The sequence below is a fragment of the Oryctolagus cuniculus genome, chromosome 5 (genome assembly GCF_051225735.1).
Source record: "Oryctolagus cuniculus isolate XC-2025 breed Fujian yellow rabbit chromosome 5, ASM5122573v1, whole genome shotgun sequence".
Classification (NCBI taxonomy): Eukaryota; Metazoa; Chordata; class Mammalia; order Lagomorpha; family Leporidae; genus Oryctolagus; species Oryctolagus cuniculus.
This window is the reverse complement of record NC_142871.1, coordinates 170,077,189-170,097,500: the sequence shown is the minus strand read 5'-3', so window position 1 is coordinate 170,097,500 and position 20,312 is coordinate 170,077,189. Positions and strand designations below refer to the sequence as shown.

General features: G+C 45.9%; 2 long non-coding RNA genes and 6 other non-coding genes across 9 annotated transcripts in view; 5 read left to right on the top strand and 3 right to left on the bottom strand.

The window, feature by feature from the left end:
• The window catches only part of LOC138849853 (uncharacterized), a 4,353-nt gene extending 2,611 nt beyond the window's left edge, over positions 1–1,742 (top strand). The window contains exon 2 of the long non-coding RNA XR_011389083.2: positions 1–1,742. This exon is cut by the window's left edge and continues 970 nt beyond it. This is a non-coding gene — a long non-coding RNA (uncharacterized LOC138849853).
• Positions 1–20,312, bottom strand: part of LOC103345140 (uncharacterized) — a 297,246-nt gene that overhangs the window by 241,125 nt on the left and 35,809 nt on the right. The gene's annotated exons all lie outside the window — the stretch shown is intronic.
• Positions 983–1,064, top strand: TRNAS-AGA (transfer RNA serine (anticodon AGA)). Its single transcript has one exon. It is a non-coding gene; the product is annotated as a tRNA-Ser (tRNA).
• TRNAS-AGA (transfer RNA serine (anticodon AGA)) lies at positions 3,443–3,524 on the bottom strand. The gene has a single exon. It is a non-coding gene; the product is annotated as a tRNA-Ser (tRNA).
• TRNAS-UGA (transfer RNA serine (anticodon UGA)) lies at positions 5,350–5,431 on the top strand. Its single transcript has one exon. It is a non-coding gene; the product is annotated as a tRNA-Ser (tRNA).
• On the bottom strand, positions 10,915–10,996 carry TRNAS-AGA (transfer RNA serine (anticodon AGA)). Its single transcript has one exon. It is a non-coding gene; the product is annotated as a tRNA-Ser (tRNA).
• TRNAR-UCU (transfer RNA arginine (anticodon UCU)) lies at positions 15,557–15,646 on the top strand. The gene is given in 2 exon segments: positions 15,557–15,593; positions 15,611–15,646. It is a non-coding gene; the product is annotated as a tRNA-Arg (tRNA).
• On the top strand, positions 18,946–19,018 carry TRNAK-UUU (transfer RNA lysine (anticodon UUU)). The gene has a single exon. It is a non-coding gene; the product is annotated as a tRNA-Lys (tRNA).

The window sequence follows — 20,312 nt, the reverse complement described above, 5'->3', positions numbered from 1 at the left end:
CTTGTATCAAGAGTGTATAAAGAACTCTTATAACTCAGTAATAAGAAGGCAGCCCGTGAGCCAAGTACATGTCTGGACATTTCTCCAAGACAGATGTACAGATGGCTGATAAGCACATACAAAGATGTTTTGTATCATTAGCATCTGGGAAATTCAAATCTAAGTCACATGAGATACCTCGACACATGGAGCAGGCAAGCTGTAATCAAAATGTCAATTTCCAAAAAGTTTGGGGAGAACACAGAGAAATCAGAACCATAATAAACTGCTGGGAATTAAATCATTCATTCATATTAGAGACAGTCTGGCAGTTCCTCAGACTATTAAACATAGAATGTTTGCTATGGCCCAGTAATTCCACTCTTAGGTATACACGCACAATGAAGGAAAACCCATCAATACATAGTAAATTATAGTAAAATTCAAGTTACATTGAAGTATATATGCTGAAAATGAAAATCTCTCTTCTACCCATGTACTTTATCCAGTTTCTATCTCCAGTAGCCAAGTGAAACTAGATTTAGCATAATTCTGCAGAGATAAAAGATTTGTATACACAGTCTGTTCACTATTTTTACGCAACCAGTAACCCCATATATTGCGTCTTGTTTCTTTTAAAAGAATATCCTGGAGCGTATTTCATCTCAGTACAAAGAAGGGCGCCTCCTTCAGTTCATTAGCTGTAAAACCCCACAATGTGAGTGCTCCAGAGTTTATTGTATTCGTCAAAACTGTGTGGTTCTTTGAGGTTGTTAAAGAGTCATTGTTAGTACATGGAATTCCGCAACAGAGCTGGAAACCGTCCCGTCAGAGTAAGGAGCCGTTCCAGTTCTGAGGATAAAATGTCAGTCGTCCACTCGGAGGAGCCGTGTGATAGTCACATAAATGATGTCGACAACTAGGAAGCACTGACAGTAAACACACCTGATGGGCTTAGGTGTCAGCATGGCTATTTTATTTTGACAGAGCAGTCCTCTGTCGTGTAGTCGTGGCCGAGTGGTTAAGGCGATGGACTAGAAATCCATTGGGGTTTCCCCGCGCAGGTTCGAATCCTGCCGACTACGGTGTGTGGCAGCAAGGCCGAGCTTTTGAAATTGAAGGTGAGGTGTGTAGGTACCTCCTCCTTTAAGGAACTTCACCTGGCTTGTGGTGCTGGGTTTAACTTTGCTCCTTCATGCTGCCGGGAAACACAGAGTTGGGCTCTCTTCAGCTCTAAGGTAAAACACATGACAGAGCTGGTGGTGTTTTATTTCTCTTTTCCTCCAAGGAAAGTCTGAGCAATCTTAATTGACAGTGGCAGGAGTGCACTTGCTAGTTTCTCACCGTAGCACCGTAGGATTGTCACCTTTTCAGGGATTTCCTTTCTCACATGCTAATGGCCCCTTATGCCTCCTAACACACTCGCACCTGCATCTGAGTGTAGCAGGCCTAGAGGCCATGCTTGCTTCATGCAAACCCAGCCTGCTTATAGATTAAATGAAGAAAGACAGCAAAATCCTTTTGCTTCCATGTAATTGGAAAAACAAGTCTAATAAAGGAACAGAAAATGATTGATGCAGATATATGTACTAATGTATGTATTGATGCATATTTATATATAATATTGACAGCTGAATTGATATAAATAGGTTTATTTTCTTTGTATATTCATAATTTAAGTATGTAAAAGTATCATAATATAAAGCTTGAATGATTTTGTGCTGTATAAATATATATAATGAATAGTAAAATTTCTCTTTTACCCATGTGTTAGCTGTTCAGTTTTTCTCTACAACACAAATTTTTGTATAAACTTCCAGAGTCGTGTGTATAAAATAACATTCATTCCATTCCATTCTTTAGTTTTAAATGAACCTTCCTTATAAAAATAATAACTCAGAGTGAATCACAGAGATGGAAAATGTAAAACTATAAAACTTTCAGAAAATAACATAAAAGAGGATATTTGGGATCTAGGTCAGGCAAACAGTCCTGAGACTTAAAACCCAGAGCAAAGTCCTTAAAAGAAAAAAAATTGATAAATTGGGCCTCATCAAAATTCAAAACTTTTAATCTGAAAAAGGATTTTATTTAGGGGTCGAAAAAACAAGCTAAAAATTGGGAGAAAATGTTTGTAAAGTGTGTTTCTGACAAAGGATAGTAAATGTATACAGAATTCACAAAACAACAGAAAAAGAAAACAATAATCCATTTAGAAAATGACTAAAAAACATGACGAGATTCCACTGGTGAGAGTATATATGCAGAAGGCAAACAAGAACATGAAAAACCTTCAACATCATTAGCCGCTGGGAAATACAAATTAAAATCATCTTTGATACACATAACAATCTGGATGAATCTCCAGGAAATGATGACGAGAAGCCAGTCTCAAAAGGTTATATTTTGTATGGCCCCATTTATATATCAGTCTAGAAATGACTAAATTATAGAAATGGAGACCTGATTTGTAATTTCCTGGTTTTTAGGGATGGAGTGTGGGAAGGAGTTGGGTTGAAGGAGAGCTTCCGGCCGCAGTGAAATGGTTCTGTGTCTTGTCCGTGGTACTGGACACATGACATATATGTGAGATATCACATAGAACTACACACCGTTCCACCACACACACTTGAATACAAGCAAAATGGGGGCAATCTGAGTGAGATTGGTGGATTGTGTCAGAGTTAATCTTCGGCTTGTGGTATCATAACACTGCAAGATGTCATCATCAAGGGAAACTGGGTAAGTGGGTCTCTATTACTTCTTAAAGCTATGAGTCTGCAATTATATCAAATTATATCTAATTATATACAGATGTAAATCATGTTCATGGAAACGTCTCATTAGTATCGTCAGCTGCAGCCTGCTCCATTGTGTGGATGTTCCACAGGTTATTTAATGAGCTGGATACTAGTGGTCATTTAGGGTTTTTGTGATATCCACCTGCAATATCAGAGAATGGGGCTCAAGTCCCAGTTCCATTCCCAGATTTCACCTTCCTGCTAATGGGCAACAGGGAGGCAGCAGCTCAAGTACCTGGGTCCCTGCCACCTACCTGGACTCCTTCCTAGCTTCAGCCTGGCCCAGCCCTGGCTGTTGTGAGCCTGGGGGCTAACACAGCACAGAGATCTGTGTCTCCCTTGCCTCTAAAATAAAAGTGAAAATAAATAAATAAAAATGTTAAAAACAAAAGAAGTGTTGAGAGCAGGACACTCCCCCAGACCACGTGGCAGAAGTTTGTGCAAGGGTTTTCTTTTGGTTTGGGCACTTGAGCCAACACCTGCTGGCTCCCAGGGTGCACCTTAGCAGGAAGCTGGAGGAGCAAACAGGTCTCACGGGATTCAAAATAAGACGCAGCCAAAATGACCCCTGCCCCTGCAAGATTCCCCAACCAGCAATAACGAAATCTCCTGGGAACCAGGCTCTGCTCTGAGGGAGCCCAGGCTGACCCAGGGGGCACCACCGTAGTCGGCAGGATTCGAACCTGCGCGGGGAGACCCCAATGGATTTCTAGTCCATCGCCTTAACCACTCGGCCACGACTACGTGGGGAGCAGAAGCCTCCTCCGGCTAAGTGGCCGTGCTGGACAGCAGCTCTTCCCCACGCCAAGCTTTGCGCTAGAAGGGGCGTCCGATCGAGGTTTCTCAGGGGTTGCCGTCAACGGGACGAACATCACGCTGGCGCCTCAGGACCCCTCAGGTCCCCGTGGGCGGAGGCGCCCGTGGACGCCCCGAGTCCGGCCCCCGCCCCGTCGGCGTCCGCCGCGGACCCTCAGGGCGCCCCGAGCCCCGGGCGCACTCGCCCTGGCCGCCAGATTGGCAGCGCTTGCGACGAGTTGAAACCCGAAATGACCATCCATGGTAAAAAGAAAATCTGGAAATCCATATAAGGACTGATTCTTTGATGAAATGAGTGCGGTGCACGCCTTGGAGGCACATCCCGCGGTGCACGTTGAGCCGAAGAACGCCCGTGGCGAACAGGTGCGCCGCTTACTTTGCAAAGCGCCCTCGCCTCCACGCCCGGGGCCGCTGAGTCCTCGCACCACGGATGGGGACAGTGGGGGCTGCGGGGAGAACTCGCTCAGCCCGGGAGGAGCGGGGCGGATCCGTCTCCTCGCTGTCTCGGCTGACACGCGGCTTTGCATCCCCAAGACGAAACGGCCGAGCGTGAGCGGTTAAGCATTCCCACCCGCAGCCGGGTATGGAGCTAAGTTAGGTTATTCAAGCCTTTAGGCAGTCGTTAGAGTATCTAAGCAGAGCAGCCTCCCGCTACCACCAGGTGGGGACTTTGCTGAGCAGGAGTCACCCCCCTGTGGAATACGCGACCTCAGAGCGTGGCCGGAGCCGTTTGTCCACCTCACGGCAGAGTCCCCACTCTGCGGGAGCCAAAGTATTTACTGGGTTACAGGTGAGAATCGAGGCAGGTGACGCACATCTTGAGGAAATAGGAAAAAAAAAAAAAAAAAAAGCCCTGGGTTTGTTCCATACAGTTTAACTCAAGTCCCCAAAGTGTTCCGTTTCATTTGGATGCCAGGCAAAAAAATCAGGTATATCTTGTGTGAACTCAGTGCGATTCAAGATAAAATAACTTTCCTTCCCTTGTATGCAGTTAGAGCAGCTGCGAGAGCAATGGCTGCTGGGGACCTGGGATACCGACACGAGAATAAGCCATTCAGCCTCTAAAAAATAGGACATTTCTAATGTGTTTTTGATAACAAGTCTTACAAAGCTCACGACCGTGTGATTTAAAGGACACACAAACTATTTACTTTTTTTCCATAGACGTAAAAGGATACTTCAAAACATTTGTGAAAAATGAAAAGGTGATTTTGGTCCAAAAAATTTGCAATTCACATAGTGTTTTCATAATACGCATTTCTGTGAATTTTTGAAGACCTCTTGAGTGCAGAAATAACGCTGAAGCAAAACATTTCCCCAAACCTCAAAAGTGAAAATTTAAACATAAAAGATTCACAAAACCGTCCTCAATCGCAGTGTGTGTTTGTTTGTTTGTTTGTTTTTTTTTTTTTTTGGAAGATTTTTCGAAGTCTCAGTTAAATGTTCATTCTACCAATACCTATCATTGATCACCTGGTAGAACCCCGGCCCCGATCCCCCACCCTAACCACAGTCTCTGACGCCAGGGTCGAGCCGTTCGTTCAGTTCTCGGATTTGCAGCCCCTCGGTGGGCTTCGCGGCGCCGGGCGTGGCCGAGACGCCCCTCTCCGAGTCTGCGCGGGGAAAACCTGACTCCCGAGCCCCGGGCCGACGGGGGACGGCCGCAGCGACGGCTCCCCGCGGGGTCCGCGCCCGGGGCCTCGGCAGGTGTCCCCGCAACGCCGCCCTGCCCGCGCGTCCCGAGCCCAGGGCTGTAGTCGTGGCCGAGTGGTTAAGGCGGTGGACTTGAAATCCACTGGGGTCTCCCCGCGCAGGTTCGAATCCTGTCGGCTACGGTTTTAGCGGAAGGTGCCTTACACGCCCCTCAAAGTTGCCGCGATGCACGGCGGGTTCGTTACCCCACTGCGTCCCCTCGGGACGTGGGCAGACACTTTCCACCCAACTCTTGAGGTGCTCAAGAAGAGGAGACTCACGCGCCTTGCTCAACGCCTCATGGTGAGGTGGGAGTTGAACCCAGGACTTCCCACAGCGCTGTGAACCCAGGTTTTGTAAGTTCCACAGGGGACACTCCCAAACTGTGATCTTGTTAATCAGGGTCACTTTTACTAGTACCCCAAAGTGATCAATAGTGAACCTCGTTTTAAAGCATTTACTGCACACAACCATGGCAAAAACTCCTGTCTTAATTTGCAGCTGTTCCCAACAGACCTTTCTACAAAGGCAGAATGGAGAACCGCCCACACGATGCTTATGGAAACACACTGGGGCTGCAGGGTTTTCTATTTGGCTCTGTTTTGTGTCCTGAGCAAACGTCACCACACCACAAAGTATTTTGCGCCACAAACTATTCTGCAAAGTATTTTACAAAGTACTTTGTATTCCTTTAGAAGGAATAAATATTTTTTAAATCTGAAATATGTAAAATATCAGAAGCAGAATGAGATACTCAGCAAAACAGCATGCAGGTAGTTAAAGTAACTGAACAAATATATCTGCTTTGCAGGAACTAGTAAACTCCAGTAAAAACGTAAAGGTAAAGTCCATATAAAGTTGCCCTTGTGTGAGAGATTACAGGGAGTTTGTTATGGAGATAAAGAAGAATCAGTTGAGAGAGAGTCTATGCATAGACCAGTTTAAAGATGAGATAGCCTAGAAGTCCAACAGGGCTTAAAATCCAACACGAGAGTGTTGCAGCTTATAATCTGTGAGACACATTTAAAGCCCTGACATATCACCTGATGCCTTTTAAGTGGCTAAAAATTAGAATGACAGGGAGTTCAAACTGTTGGCTGTATTTGTAGAAATATTCATCAATGTGGGAACTGCTGGAATTTTGGGAATTCTGGATTTTTTTTTTTTTTAAGAAAACCCCATTGCCAACCAATTAAATTAAAATGTAAAGGATCAACTTTTCTCTCCCACTGAAACTTGCCCTCAAACCTATAAGAAATACCTATGAGTATGTTCAATGCAGTGGTATTTATACTGTTGGAAATTTTCAGCCGATATTTTTGTCCAGAACTAGACGAGTTGATAAACAAAAGGGATGAAATACGACAGTAAGAAGGAAGTACGCTAAACGTCAGAACTACGTATGGAATACCACTGTCCATATAAAACCGAGTCAAATGCCACCAGAATCATGCTTCACAAGGACATAGTCAAACTAACTTTTAGTTGTATAACTTTTAAATTGTAGAATAGCAACACAGTTGCTGCTGGGCTTAGAAGACAAGACTGTTACAATTTGAAAGGAAAATATCAATAACTCGTTAAGTCAAAATGGATCTAACGGATGCGGATGGTGATCCGCCTTGAGCCGTGGAGTGTAATGCATGCTAGCTGTTAGGTCTTTGAGATCCTGTGGATGGTGTCGGGTGCCCTCCAGCCACTCAAACTCCCCAGGGTTCAAGTTGTGACCATTGCTCACTGCAGTGAGGGAGGACGCAGACCAGGTGCAAGGGAAATTGGAATGTGGGTGCCATACGATATCAGAATATGACCCCTTAAAAGTCTCCCAAAATCCCACCTGGGGTACCATGTGATACCAGAATTGGGGTTGCCAATGAAACCGGAGGCTGACCCCCTCAAACTCCCTTTGTGGTCACCATATGATATCAGAATATGGCCCCCTAAAAGTTCCCCAAAAGTCCCATCTAGGGTGCCATATGAAATTGGAATATGGGGTGCCATATGATATCACCATATGCTTATTAATAAATTCCCAATATTAATAAGCCCGTGTGGGTTCTTGCCTAATATTCAGAGAACAATTCTGAATACCTGCCCCTGGCCCGCGGGGTAATCAACTAGGACATGAGGAGGGCAGACCTGAATGGAGAGACAAACCAGACACGAGAAGGGAGACCAAGACAGTACTCTGATCAAGGTCTCAACTTTATTGGAGAAGGAGGTGGCTTATATAGTATAAGGCAAGAACTGTACAGTCGAGGGTAAGCAGGGGTCATCTCACAACATAGATCAAAGGAATAATTTCACAGGATCCAGTATCAATTTGACAAAGGGAGTTACAGCAAGGTCTTACAGCTACCACTTGTGCTTATCAAGGTACAAGAAAGAGAGCACTGAAGCCAGAAGACCAAGCGCTAACCATATCAGTGAGTTGTACAAATGGAATTTTCTAGTGAATCCTCCTTACAGGAACACAGCTGAAGGTTAGTTTAAACAAAGGCCTATACAGGGAAACCAGCACAGTGGCTCCCAACAAATACCAGCATAAGTGAACGAGGCAGCATGATTCGTTTTAAGCTTATTATTCAGTGAGAGAAATGCATAGGGGAGGGCTCTGTCTAAAAGGAGAGAGGTAGATCTGGATTCATACTGAGCACCAGGAACGAGCCATGAGGAGGAGCATCTAGGCCGGGAAGCATGGGGCCAGTGGCCCAAAGGCCATGCGCCCTGGAGGTTCAGGCCAGCACAGGCCCACACTGGCAAAAGCCCAGAAAGCCAGAAGAGAGCACACCGTGTGCCAGGCTTTCAATCCACTTTCAAAGGGGAGTGGTTAAGGAACCAGTGGGCACACAGGTGTGGTCAGATGGGGCATTAGGTCACTCAGGGGCGTGGCAAAGGTGTGGTCTTCCAGCTCACAAACCTGATCAATTTCATTCTATATACCTGCCTACAACATAAGCATGAGTTGTTCCAGGCAAGAGGGAGTTGGAAGGAACGGAATGCAGATACCAGCTTTGCAGGGCCTTGTAAGTTCTAGCACAGATGAAGGAAAGACTTCACTTTGGAGCAGTGACAGCAGTCTTTCCTCTAAATTGGAAGCTGTCAGAAAGCAGGACTGCTTCCCAGGTACCTCAGGTGATCTTATCTGTAAACAGGCAGCCTAGATGGAGGACAAAGCCACAAGTGTTCGGGGAAGTAGCATTCACTCATTTTAGCTGATAAAGAGGAAGGCTTGGTACTTTGTGGGTAATGCAATGACCATATGAAAATTGCAAAAAAATACCATGATAGATTTTCCCACCAAATTTTTGCTTCCAAATATATTAAGTCCATAGATGTTTCCAAACCATAATGATGAGTCTTAGGTGTCCTTGTACTTAGAATCACCTAGTTTAAGGTTTCTCATATTTGGTATCTGTGCATGTTTGCCTCTCTGAATTTTGTTTACATACATAAACTGGCGTCAGTGGCAGGGGTGGGAGACAGAAACTACAGCTGTAGATCTTAGTAGAAGGGAACTTTGCTATTATCTCTATATCCTATGACACCACTAGAATGCTTCACTTTCCACATTTGAAATATTTAACATGTTCAGACAGTGTTTTCAATGTGCATAGAAAATAAGCCAGACATGACTCAATGACTGCTTCTCTCCAGCGTTTGCTTTCTGGTCGCAGCAGGGCACAGGGGTTTTGTGGTCATCCTCCTAGGGGAGTACTTATTGATGCTCCTTTTCTTCCCTGTGACATGAAGTGCAGTATACCAACATGGAATTCTAGTCCTACCTCCTCAACCAGATGCAGTTATGTCAGGACTTGCAGAAACCCACAGAGGTTAACAGGTGCAAAATTGATTCTGGTTTTATATAGGGGTTTCCCTGTTTTGAAAAACAAAAGTGAGACTAAAGAATAGAAATGTAGGTCCCCTGGGAATGAAATATACTTAAATTAATGTGCAAAATTGTATCTTTATAATAATATGAACAAAACGTGTATTATTACTTGTCTTATTTTCACAATACAGTTATCAAACCATCTTCATGCCTAGTCTTGATGTTTCCTAATGTACTAGGCAATCTAAGAGGAAGAGGTCCAACTTCAAGGGTTTAGCATCATCTGACAGACAAAGCACGTAACTCCAAGTTAAACACCACACTGGCTCACAGCTGGTAGACATCAATTACTCAAATCAAAGTTTCAGCTCATTTGGTGAGAATTCACTATAGATCATGAAAGAACTCAGTTTCAGTTGTAAGTTTCCTCATGGATCTTTTAATAATATTTTAAATCAATTTTACTGAGGCATATCTCACATGTGATGAATGCATCCTTTTAAAGTGTACAGAATAATGTATTTTGATATATATATATATGTGCATTTATATAATCACCACCCCAGTCATGACAAAAGAAATTACCAATCACCCTATGTAGGCCCCAGTAAGTTTTGAACTCAGGTCACAGGGCTCAGAGTCCAGAATGCTAACTATCTTACCATAGAACCTCCTGAATATATGTTCTGTCCCTAATTCCTGGAATGGGTTGTGGAAACTCTGCTAAAAACCTTTCTCAGGTCAAACTTGAGTCTCCTACCATTCACAAAATCCTTCTGAAGAAAATCTTAAAGGATTTCATTTCATTTTACTTCTGTGCCAATTATACTAACTCATAAAGTATCTCCTCATCCTCGGCTCAGAAACACGGTGATTCCTGTCATTGCTTTCTTCATTAAGAAGCTGAGCGTCTTCTATTCTTCATGTGATTTAGTGCTTAAAATCTTAGTGAACTAATGGATGGATAAAGAAAATCTGTAAAACACACACAATGAAATAAAATTCAGTCACAACAAAGGTTAAAATCCTGATTACTTGTGATAGTGCGGATGAACCTGAAAGGTTAAAAACACTGACCTTGTAGAAGAAGTAAGAGTAGAACAGTGGTGGAGGGAGAGGGTAAGGCAGAGAGGAAGGGGCAGGTGGGGGTACCACGTGGCAGTGACACTGGGGAACAAGCTCTGGTGTTACATTGCACATAGGGGGACTATAACAACAAGGTATCGCCTGTTTCAAAATAGCTGAGAGGATTTTCAAGTTTCTTTCGACAAAGAAGTAAGGGTTGAGGTGACAGACATGCTAATTATTCTAATTTGATTATTATACAATGTATCAAAACATCACACTGCACTCCATAAATGTGTGTATAATTGTGTCAATTTGATGTTTTTAAAAACAAGCACGAGTAACTATTCAACAGCAAAGGGATGATGAAGAAACTCGGTTTCGTGGGTGTTTTTATCCCCATAAACAGAAACTGAGCCTTGGAGATCCCACCAGCCCCGCTGTTTCCCCCACGTAGATCTAATGATGGAGCCGACAACTTCCAAGAAAGTAAGCTTGGAATGTGGTTCCAGGAAATGTGCAGAGATGAGTGAAGAGCCCAGACCGGGAATCCTTTGCTTTGCACGTTCTCACTAACATCTGAAACCCGATTTTAATTATCAAGAAAGACTCATTCACGTGAGGCGTGCCAAGGAGGCCAAGCGCACCCAGCGCACCCCAGCACGACGCCGAGGCTCCAGTCAAACCGGCCGTGTTAGGTTCCCTCGGCGGAACCTGGGATAAAACGGACGTAGTCGGCAGGATTCGAACCTGCGCGGGGAAACCCCAATGGATTTCTAGTCCATCGCCTTAACCACTCGGCCACGACTACCACCACGGGTGGCATGGCCGTCAGCCTGGAGGAAGTCCCAGCGCTGGGCTGCAGGCCGTCACCTGCGCGGGCGTCTCGGGGTGAGCTCACCGGCTGGCACCTGTGGAACTGGAATGCGGTTCTCTCGGCGCGTGGGCAGACTCGGGCCTCACACCTCTGGTTTCCAGCGCGGGGGTGCGGGGCGGGGGTTAGGGCAGGCCGTCCGCCAGAGCGTCGGGAAGCCGCGCCGGGCGGGTCTCAGCCAAGGAGGCGCTCCCATTCACCTGCGTCGGAGAGACAGCGAGCGGGGCCTGCTCCCTCGGGTCCCTGGGATCCCCATTCACGTCTAAGTACTTCTCTCACTGCGGCTGGGAAAGCGCTTGGCAATGCAGGTGCGCGTTCACTTTGCAGATGTAAAGGTCCGAGAAAACTCACGGATGCGGTCCGATGGTGACCTTGTGTTCTCTCAGATCCTGGCTGCTTTGCAAAAAATGGGAGATTGTTCCAGTCCAGACCCTCAAATTTAGGGACCATCACTCAACAGGCCAAGAGGCTTTATCTGATTCCGGGGAGTGCAGGCATAGCAGGGTCTGCTAACAACTGGCAAAGAGCTCCCGTGCATCATATCCATCTCTAGTTGGCAGAGCCTGAGATGGGGAGAACGTTTTCAACCCGGGGAAGCTAAGGACAAGCTCAAGAACAAATCGCTTTGTCAGAAAGGTTAAAACCACCATCGCCCCAAAGACGACAAGAAGTGAGAGTTCAACCACACACACAAACCTGCTAATGTAATTGAATCCTCTTGAAAACTCGGTTCAACGTTCATGTTAATAAGAATTATGTCAAATGCCTCCCAGCTACAGCCTAGAGACCTCGGGGAAATTCTTTGATCTGACCTGTACTCTGCCCTCTCCCCTCTCCTCAGGGGATGAGACCTTTCCGATGGGCTTCATCAAGTCTACATGGAAAGAATAAGCAGATTCGGAAGCTGATCGGCTGCAAAGAAAGAAACAGTTGGAGCAAAGTTTTCCTGGTGAGAAAAGACATGGGGTATCATCTGTCCCAGAAGCCCCTGCTCTTGCCCAGCCAGGGCCCCCCAAACCACCCCTCTCCTGTGGTCAATCAAGGGCATCTTGGTTAGACCTCAGGAAACCTGAGTTTGTGAGGCTGTATTAGGACCTCCTTCTGAGAGGTGAGACCTCAGTCTAGCAGATCCTGCAGAACTTTGTTGATTTCAGGGAAGTAGAGGGGTCACTGGGCAACCACACTAACCTCCCACACCAGCCATGCATATCAAGAAAACAGCTCCTATTGGCATCGTTCCTGCTTGTATACGTAAGGTCATGGAAGCCAGCTCCTCGTCTCGCAAGTTTGGTAAAGGAGGTTAGAGATATACAGTAATGAGTGACATTCTCGAATTTTTAGTGATGTTCTAGATCTCTTGGCAAACATATTGCTTTCCATTCTCCATGAAATGCTCTCCTGGATGGCGTAAGCACTGTTAGTCTTTTCTTTGACCTTAAAGAGTGAACTCTTGCCATGGGAGCAACAAAAGAACAAGGAACAATTTCACTCAATAACAGTTTAACAAAGGGATATCTGGACATGCTTAAAATTTGACATCTTCAAGCATTTAATGTTCCAAAAATAACAAAATTTTAGGGCAGAAGGCTGATTAGCAGGTCAGTGAGAGCTTTGAATAGTTGCAACATCAGAGATGGACTTTAGAGTGAAGAACGCGCTACTCAGGACAGTCAGGATGTGACTACTGAGAAGAAAGAGCAGTAGTCTCCGTGTGACTCGGCATCTGGTCTCGCTCTGCTCCCCATGCTGATTGGTGATGCTTATATGGACGATAGTGACTTTAAAATCTGATGTGCCACATCTATGGGGGGGGGGGACAACACCTTGATTCTCAAAGTCAATTATCATAGCCGTCTGGAGTCAGCAAGCCCATTTTTGGAACTTGTCAAAAAGGTACCTCCTTTCTGGTGACCAAAGATGATGGAGGGTTTAGTACTGATTAGTGTATGATCAGGGCGGAGGGTACTCCCAATAAGGCGGCACAGTTATAGGCCCAGGGAGCTCCTGGGGAAGAGAAGTTTGCCTCCATAAAGCCTATGGTGTTAAAGAAACTGAAGCAGTTCACCCAAGATGAGCTGCACACCTTGAAATAGTGGCAGGTTATCATAGTTGTGCAGATAAACAATGATAGATAACACAGGATTTTTAATGCTACTCCAAAGCATGCAGGTTGCATCTTATATACATTGGGAAAATCCATCACCAAAGTCTTTTCAGAATGTCAGTGCATAATCAGAATAGCCTGTGACAGAGAAATGGCCTGGAGGATCTTACACTAAAAATGTGTCTAGATGAGTGTCAGGACGGCTGGCATTGAGCAGATGAGAGCCGGTGTCATCTCCCCATCAGACCAGTTACTTGAAAATGTTCTCAGATGCCATTGAGGTGAGGGAGATGAGATGCAGAAGAGTATTCCGTTCCATCTGCCATGATTTCTCAGCTTGTTACTAATGCCTGCCTTGCTGGTTGCTTGAGGCACCAAACTACAACTGGAGACTTCTGATTCTTTGTTAAGGAGTCTTTAGAGCTCAGCTTTTTTTTTTTTAATTGCAGAAACAAAAACCAATGCCAAATACATTTTTTATTGCTTCCTACCCAGAAAGGTTCCTTATAACCAAATCCTTTAAAATTCCCAACAAGACAGTGGACTTAATTATCTCAGTTATATTAAGTAGTCTATTGTGTCTTTGTTTATATCTCGAATTGCCAGATTGACAGCCCCTACTAACTTATACTTTTGTGCTGACCCCAGAGATACTTCATTCAAAAAAAAAAAAAAAAGTGTTCCTACTGTAGGAGTAGAAAACAGAAATGCCATCCAGGACCACATTAGCATATTTGTTCTCACACATCTTGGACACATATAAGCCGTCTGTTGGAAAACTGGTCGTGTTTTCAAGAAAATACGAAAGAACAGGAAATGATCTCCCTACCCTTGCCTCAACAACATCCCTACAAATAGGTGTTAACTGAGGGCGGGAGTCAGATGCAAATAAGAAGATCAGAGGCTGTGACACACATTTGACAACTTACACAAGGTTTGAGGGGCAAACATGGCAAAAACACAATTTTTCACAAAGTGAAGGCATTATGGGGCATTTTTTTCTTTCAGTGCACCCGGAATGCAGAACCCCAAAGTGCACAGGGAAAGATTCGGAGAGTCACGTACAATTCAAACCACGGGGGAGCCTTGAAGGCAAAACCAACAAACGGAAAAAAACTAATTTTCTGAATGTGTGCTTCAAGCCGCCTGTTCTCTAGTGTATATACCTGTGCATTCGCTTTTTTTTTTTTTTTTAGTACTTGCATTTCCAAAACCTTGCTTTCAAGGGGGGGGGGGGGGAGGGAAGAGGCCCTTAGAAGTAGATTAAACTTGACCTTGAGCAAGCAGCCATCGAGGAAGGAGTATAGTCCGCCGTGGCCGCCGCCGTCCACCTGCGTCCACTAAGGCTTTCTAGTGAATGTTCTGCGTAGTTCGCCGCCGACCACGCATGCTGCAGACAACTAAAACAAAAACTCTAGAAAATAGGTCATCTGCAACCAACGGCGTGTTTAAAAATGCTTGGATTCTCACCAATAAGAAATAAGTTGCCATGGCACGGACTGGGGTGAACGGGGCGGAAACTACTCAGGCCGGCCAGGACCGAAGTATGCCAGGTGCTTATTCTCCGAAGAGTCGACAAGTGCCCAGCGAAGAGGACAGAGTCCCTCTCTGTCCATCCGCCACCTCTTTTCCTGGGGCCAGCAGATGAAATACAGGCGAGAGGAAGGGGAAGGAGGTAAGAGAAGTCCGGAGGGTGCGGGAAACCCACCGGGAGTGCTGCTGCGGCGACCGCGAGAAGGGCCAGCGCACCTGGACACAGGGCCGGGAGCCGGGAGCGCTCTCGGGGCGCCGGTCCGGGGAGGCGCGCGGGAGCCCCGCAGCCAACCGCAGCCGGGAGCTGGCCTGCGCCACCTCCGAGCCCTGATGCCCAGCCTGGGGTCTGGGTGAAGCTCGTCCTCTCCACTCTGCACCTGCGCCGTCAGACGTAGCGGGAATCGTGAGGCGGGGGCGTTTGCCCCTCGGCGCTGCCCGAGCCCCCTGAGCGGCGAGGCGGCGGGCTCCGACGCCCTCTCAGGGTTCGGCGCGGTGCTCTGATCCGAGTCGCCACGCCCAGCTCTACCCGGGGGTCCCCGGGACCCCCGCTCTTCCCCAGCAGCACTCCGGGGGTGGCTCCGCGCTGCGCCCCCGAGGTCGGCGCTGGCTGCCGCGCGGGTGACGGACCGGGGCCGGTAGGGCTGTGGGGGCCGGGGCCGGGGCCCGGCCAGTGTCAGAATAGATCCGCAAATGCGGGTCGGAGCTGGGGCGGGGAGGCGGTTCCACCCTCGGCAGCAGCGGTTCCCGGCGCTGCGTGTTTCTTGACCTTGTGCGCGGGGGCGAGGGGGACAGAGCAGGGTCTCACGTGAATAACCCAATAAATACAGCCTAGGCGGAGGACGCCAGTCATCCTACAGTGAGGCTCTGTGGCGCAATGGATAGCGCGTTGGACTTCTAACGCCTGGTCGACAGGAATTCAAAGGTTGCGGGTTCGAATCCCGCCAGAGCCAAGACATGTGCCATTTTCTGCTCGGTCAGCGGTTCCTGCCTTGGGAACGACCCCGCCTCACCATCCTCATCCGTGAGGATTTCTCGGTGGCGCAATGTTTTGCAGCTTGAATGACTTAGCTAAAATTTAGTTTGCTTTGAAAGAACTACGGAGGATGGAGGACGGAGGAGGATGTCTGAGACTTTTTGTTGCAAACCGGGGCTCGGCAAATGTCTCCCAGTTGTGCAAAGACAGCTGGAAAATTTGTCTCCTGTGCATCCCAGGGCGCTCCCGCCTTCATTCCCTCCTCGGTGCCTGCTTCAGGTATCCAGGGCATCAGACTTTCTGTCTCTTTTTCTCTGCTCCCCAATCGATCTGCTGCCTTTCATTGAAAGTTTCCGGGAAATTCTTTCACATGGATCCTTTATTAGCCTCAACTGATTTTCCTTTGATTTCCTAATATCACTTTTATTTTCAGACCTAGTAAGAATACTAGAATCCATTTGCTAGTAATAACTCATCACCATGAAGATTAATCATCTTCAAAGTAGAACAGAGGTACAGAATGTGATGACAGAAACAAAAACCAAAGCCATGGCCAGATGTGCAATTGGAAGAGTATATTGTTCCCCTCTATGTCTCTCTCCCTGTCTTTATTATCATCACCTTTTTTACATTTCAAATGATAGAGCATTCAACCATTCACACTTACACTTGATCTTAGCCTAAGGGCTGAGAAGTGACAACACTTACACGTTAGTACAAACCACTATTGGGCAGATATAGCAGGTAAAGGGTTTTGCCCATCATTTAGATCCACAGTGAAGATTTAAGGTCTCCTGAGCCTACTCTCTTTAGATTCGACAGAAGGAGACATAATTTGATAGCTGAAGAGAAGGAACCAGAAAGCGATATACCAGAGAGAGCTACTGGGGCTTTAATCATGGTTGACCTGTTGACCTCATTTGGGAGGAAGAGACGATGCTGTCACTCTCAAAGCTGGCACTGTCATTCTCATCTCTCCAAGAAACTCTGTCTTGTAAGTGGAGCTGTCGCTGGAGCCCAGGGCTTTTGCATGGTCACCTCCATTGGGAATCCGCATTTCAGGGAAACCCAGTAAACAAGAACTGGCTCCTAAAGATAGAAGGAGCTGAGACGTTGAGAAAACAGGATCACAGAGTGAAATCCATTGCAGATTTACAGACAGAAACGTGTCTTGGAGAGCCACATGTCTTGAGGGCCCACAGGCAGGTAAGCCTTAAAGACCCAGAAGAGCCTGGGAGAGACTCAGGAGCTTTAGGAAAAAACGAAGCAAAGCAGCGTGGCTGAAGTTTGAGAAGCAGCTGGCTCTGTAGCTTCCAAGCACCTCTGCACTGTGGGTGTTTCCCCCACACCTGGAAGAAATCGGAAGGTTTATTCTTCAAAGAAAAAAAAAGCAGAGGTTTCTGGGTGGGGTTGGGCTGGCATGGTTGAGGGTACAAGCACCCCACTGAGAGCAGAGGAGACGGAGCAGGGGACAGCGGGCGTCCACATGTATACAGTTGCTGCAGGCCCGATTCTTAGCTCATGCCCGTCATCCTCGTGCAGGTCTCTCCCATGTGGGTCTTTACCCTGCTGGCAGAAGGCCCAAATGGACAAATTGAGGATTTGGGCCAGCCAAAAATAAAGAGGCAAAAATACTGACAAAATGTGTGGGGGAAATCTGTATAAACTGGAAAGTGTAACTTAATAGACAAACCTTATTTTAAAACCTAAAAGACCTTTTAGAAAAATCTCCACTAAGAGTGAAACAAACAAAAATAGATGGAATTTAAGAAGCAGGAAATACAGATCAGCAGAGGGATGGAGCAAATTAGGAGCAAGAGAGCAAAGAAAAATTTCAGATGCAGCTTTGTGCCAGGTCAGAGAGCAATCTGTCAAGGCAGAAAGAGAACAGAGGCAAGTGGAAGAATAATACATATAATATGTAATTTATAATGCGTACTATTTAATGTAATCTTTACATTGTCATAGAATGGTTTAAGAAAAATACTTTCTTGGGGGGATTTCTTTTTCTCAGTAAGCCAAACTTTCCACTCCAGGGACGTTAAAACTGATGTACCCAGAGCAGTCGAAGAAAAGAGTTTCCAATGGAATTCTCAACAAGGAGTCCAAATTCTGAAGCATTTCTTCCAAGAATTGTAACAGGATATGAAACATGGCTTTACTAGTACAATCCCCAAGACAAAGCACAACCGAAGAAATGCTATCAAGAGGAGGAAGGGGACCGGTCAAGAGCAAAAGTCCAGCACCAGTTCTTTTTTGGGATGGGTTAAATTCCCAGACACTCAGTCTCTACGGATGAACTAATGTTGGTAAAATTACTCACAAAAGTGTATTGAACTTGAACCTGATGGAGCTTATGTTGAGAAATAAAGATATATTTTAATTGTACTTTTCAATTCCATTCTCCTTGAATTTTTGGATATATCCTCCTATTTGTCATATTGTTTTTCATTCCTGAAATTCTATGTATAACATATAATGATATATACATTGCACTTTTATAATAATAACTGGTAGCATAGTAACATATGACTTAAGCTTTTTATTCATATTTGGTCAGGATTGCATTTGTCTTCATATGTAGAAATGAATAATGTCTTAAATGTTGAGGATTACTGGCTCAAAGGTAAGAAATCCTGGGTTAGGCAGCCCCCCACCTTCTGCCCCCTTCTCTGGGGATTTTGCCTCCATTCCTCTCTACTGGGCCCCAAACATGTCTGTTGGAGAATGATCACTGGTGAACGCCAGTGCCACGCTGACCTAGCTGCTGATCTCCATTCTCAAATGAGTTGGGGCTCAGATGAAATATGGAGGTGAAGGTTAGAGGCCTCGAGCCTCCCCTGCAAAGAACGCAGATGCCTCATCTCTGGAAACACAGGAACTATTCCCAGACCAGAGCTTGGTGTCCTGCCGTGTGGCAGATCCCCTTCATTCTCTGTCCTCATCTTTCGGTTCTCTGGTGAATGGGCCTCAATTCCTCCATCCTTCCTCAGAACAATCTCTGTTCCCTGCATATTCTGTCCCGTGACCCTCCCCACCCTCTGCACAGCTCATGGACCCTCAATAACTGACTCTGCATAATCGCCACATTTGGCTGTCCCATGAAAGTACAGTGAGGAGGTGGAATGGCTGGTTAGTGATTGAATAACCCAAGCTTCAGAGTGAGTGAGCTCTTCATCTGCAAGACCCAAGTAGTTCCTCAAATTGTGAGGGTCTCCTGTTTGTCATCCTGGAGACCTACATCACTTATAGGAGGATCGCAAACTCATTCATAGAGCCTGGGTAGCTCAGTCGGTAGAGCATCAGACTTTTAATCTGAGGGTCCAGGGTTCAAGTCCCTGTTCAGGCGGCTGCTTAGTTTTAGCCTCAGTCCCTCTAGAAACGCAGGGTATTTTACCCTGTGCCTGGGCTTTCGGCCTTCCAGTCACTCTCAATAGGAAAACAAAGGCTTTATAGCAACAACAAACGTAAATCGTGGTTGAATTATTCAAAATCATTGAGTGGTATGGGAGAATTTCCTTATTCCAGAGGGTCGGGTGCAGTTGGTCAGGTCAGGTGTGTGAACAGGTCTTAGGATTGCAGTACACAGAAGTTTTGCCTGCCCTACACAAACAAAACAGTCAAAATGAAGATCCGAAGACATTCTGAAGTCATCAACCACCCACTTGGTGCTTTCCTTAAAAACTCACTCTCTTCATCCTGGGATCTAGATCATCTGTAGCCCTGGAAATGAACTTCCAGGTATTTCTGTGTACCGTGCTATGGATTTTTCTAATATCTTAATTGATTTCTGGACAGAGTCAAGGTTTCCACCCTGTGCGTGTGTGTATGTGTGTGTGTGCAGAGCAGGGTGCATTCAGCTCGGGGTCATGTTCCTCATTTCCACTGTGCCAGTCACACTCAGAAGAGGTTACAGAATCTGAAAATTTGGGGGCCGTTTCCCTGCCTCAACTGGATCTCAGAAACCCCTCAATGGGCAGGGCACCAGGAATTCTGTATTGGGGTGTGACTGGCATAAAATTGGGGAGTCGTGGCTGATTCATTTGGGCAAAGGATGAGTGTCCAAGAACAGCTGGAGGAATCCACTGCTTCAGGCTGAATGCTGGACTGGCTGATCATTAAACTGCACAAAGCAATCACCGTGCTAGGACACTACAGAGAGCTGGCAGACAGGGGTAGGAGTGGAGGTGGGGGGGCAGTGTCTGCAGTGCATTTTGAGGGGTTAAATCCCACATATCCAGGGAAGCTGTAACAGTGAAAGAAAGGACAAAGCTTCATAGTGAGATGGGCTAAGGTGTTCACGATAATTATGTATACATGTATATTTATGCCTTGCACACATGAAAATATGTTCAGACGCCATAGTAAAGAACTGTAAATTGCAATGACACAGAGGTACATGACTTCTGCTGTCAGACTGACAAAAATGTAAGAAGTATGTCAAGGCTGTAGAGAACATGTTTCTGATTAGAATGTAGGCAAAGCACGATCTTCGTGGAGGTAATTTATAGTTAATGAAATTACATATATGTGAATGACTTCACCAACAATCTCCATTCTTTTTTAAAAAAAGATTTATTTATTTATTTGAAAATTAGAGATACAGAAGGGGGATAGGCAGAGAGAGACAGACAGGGAGAGAG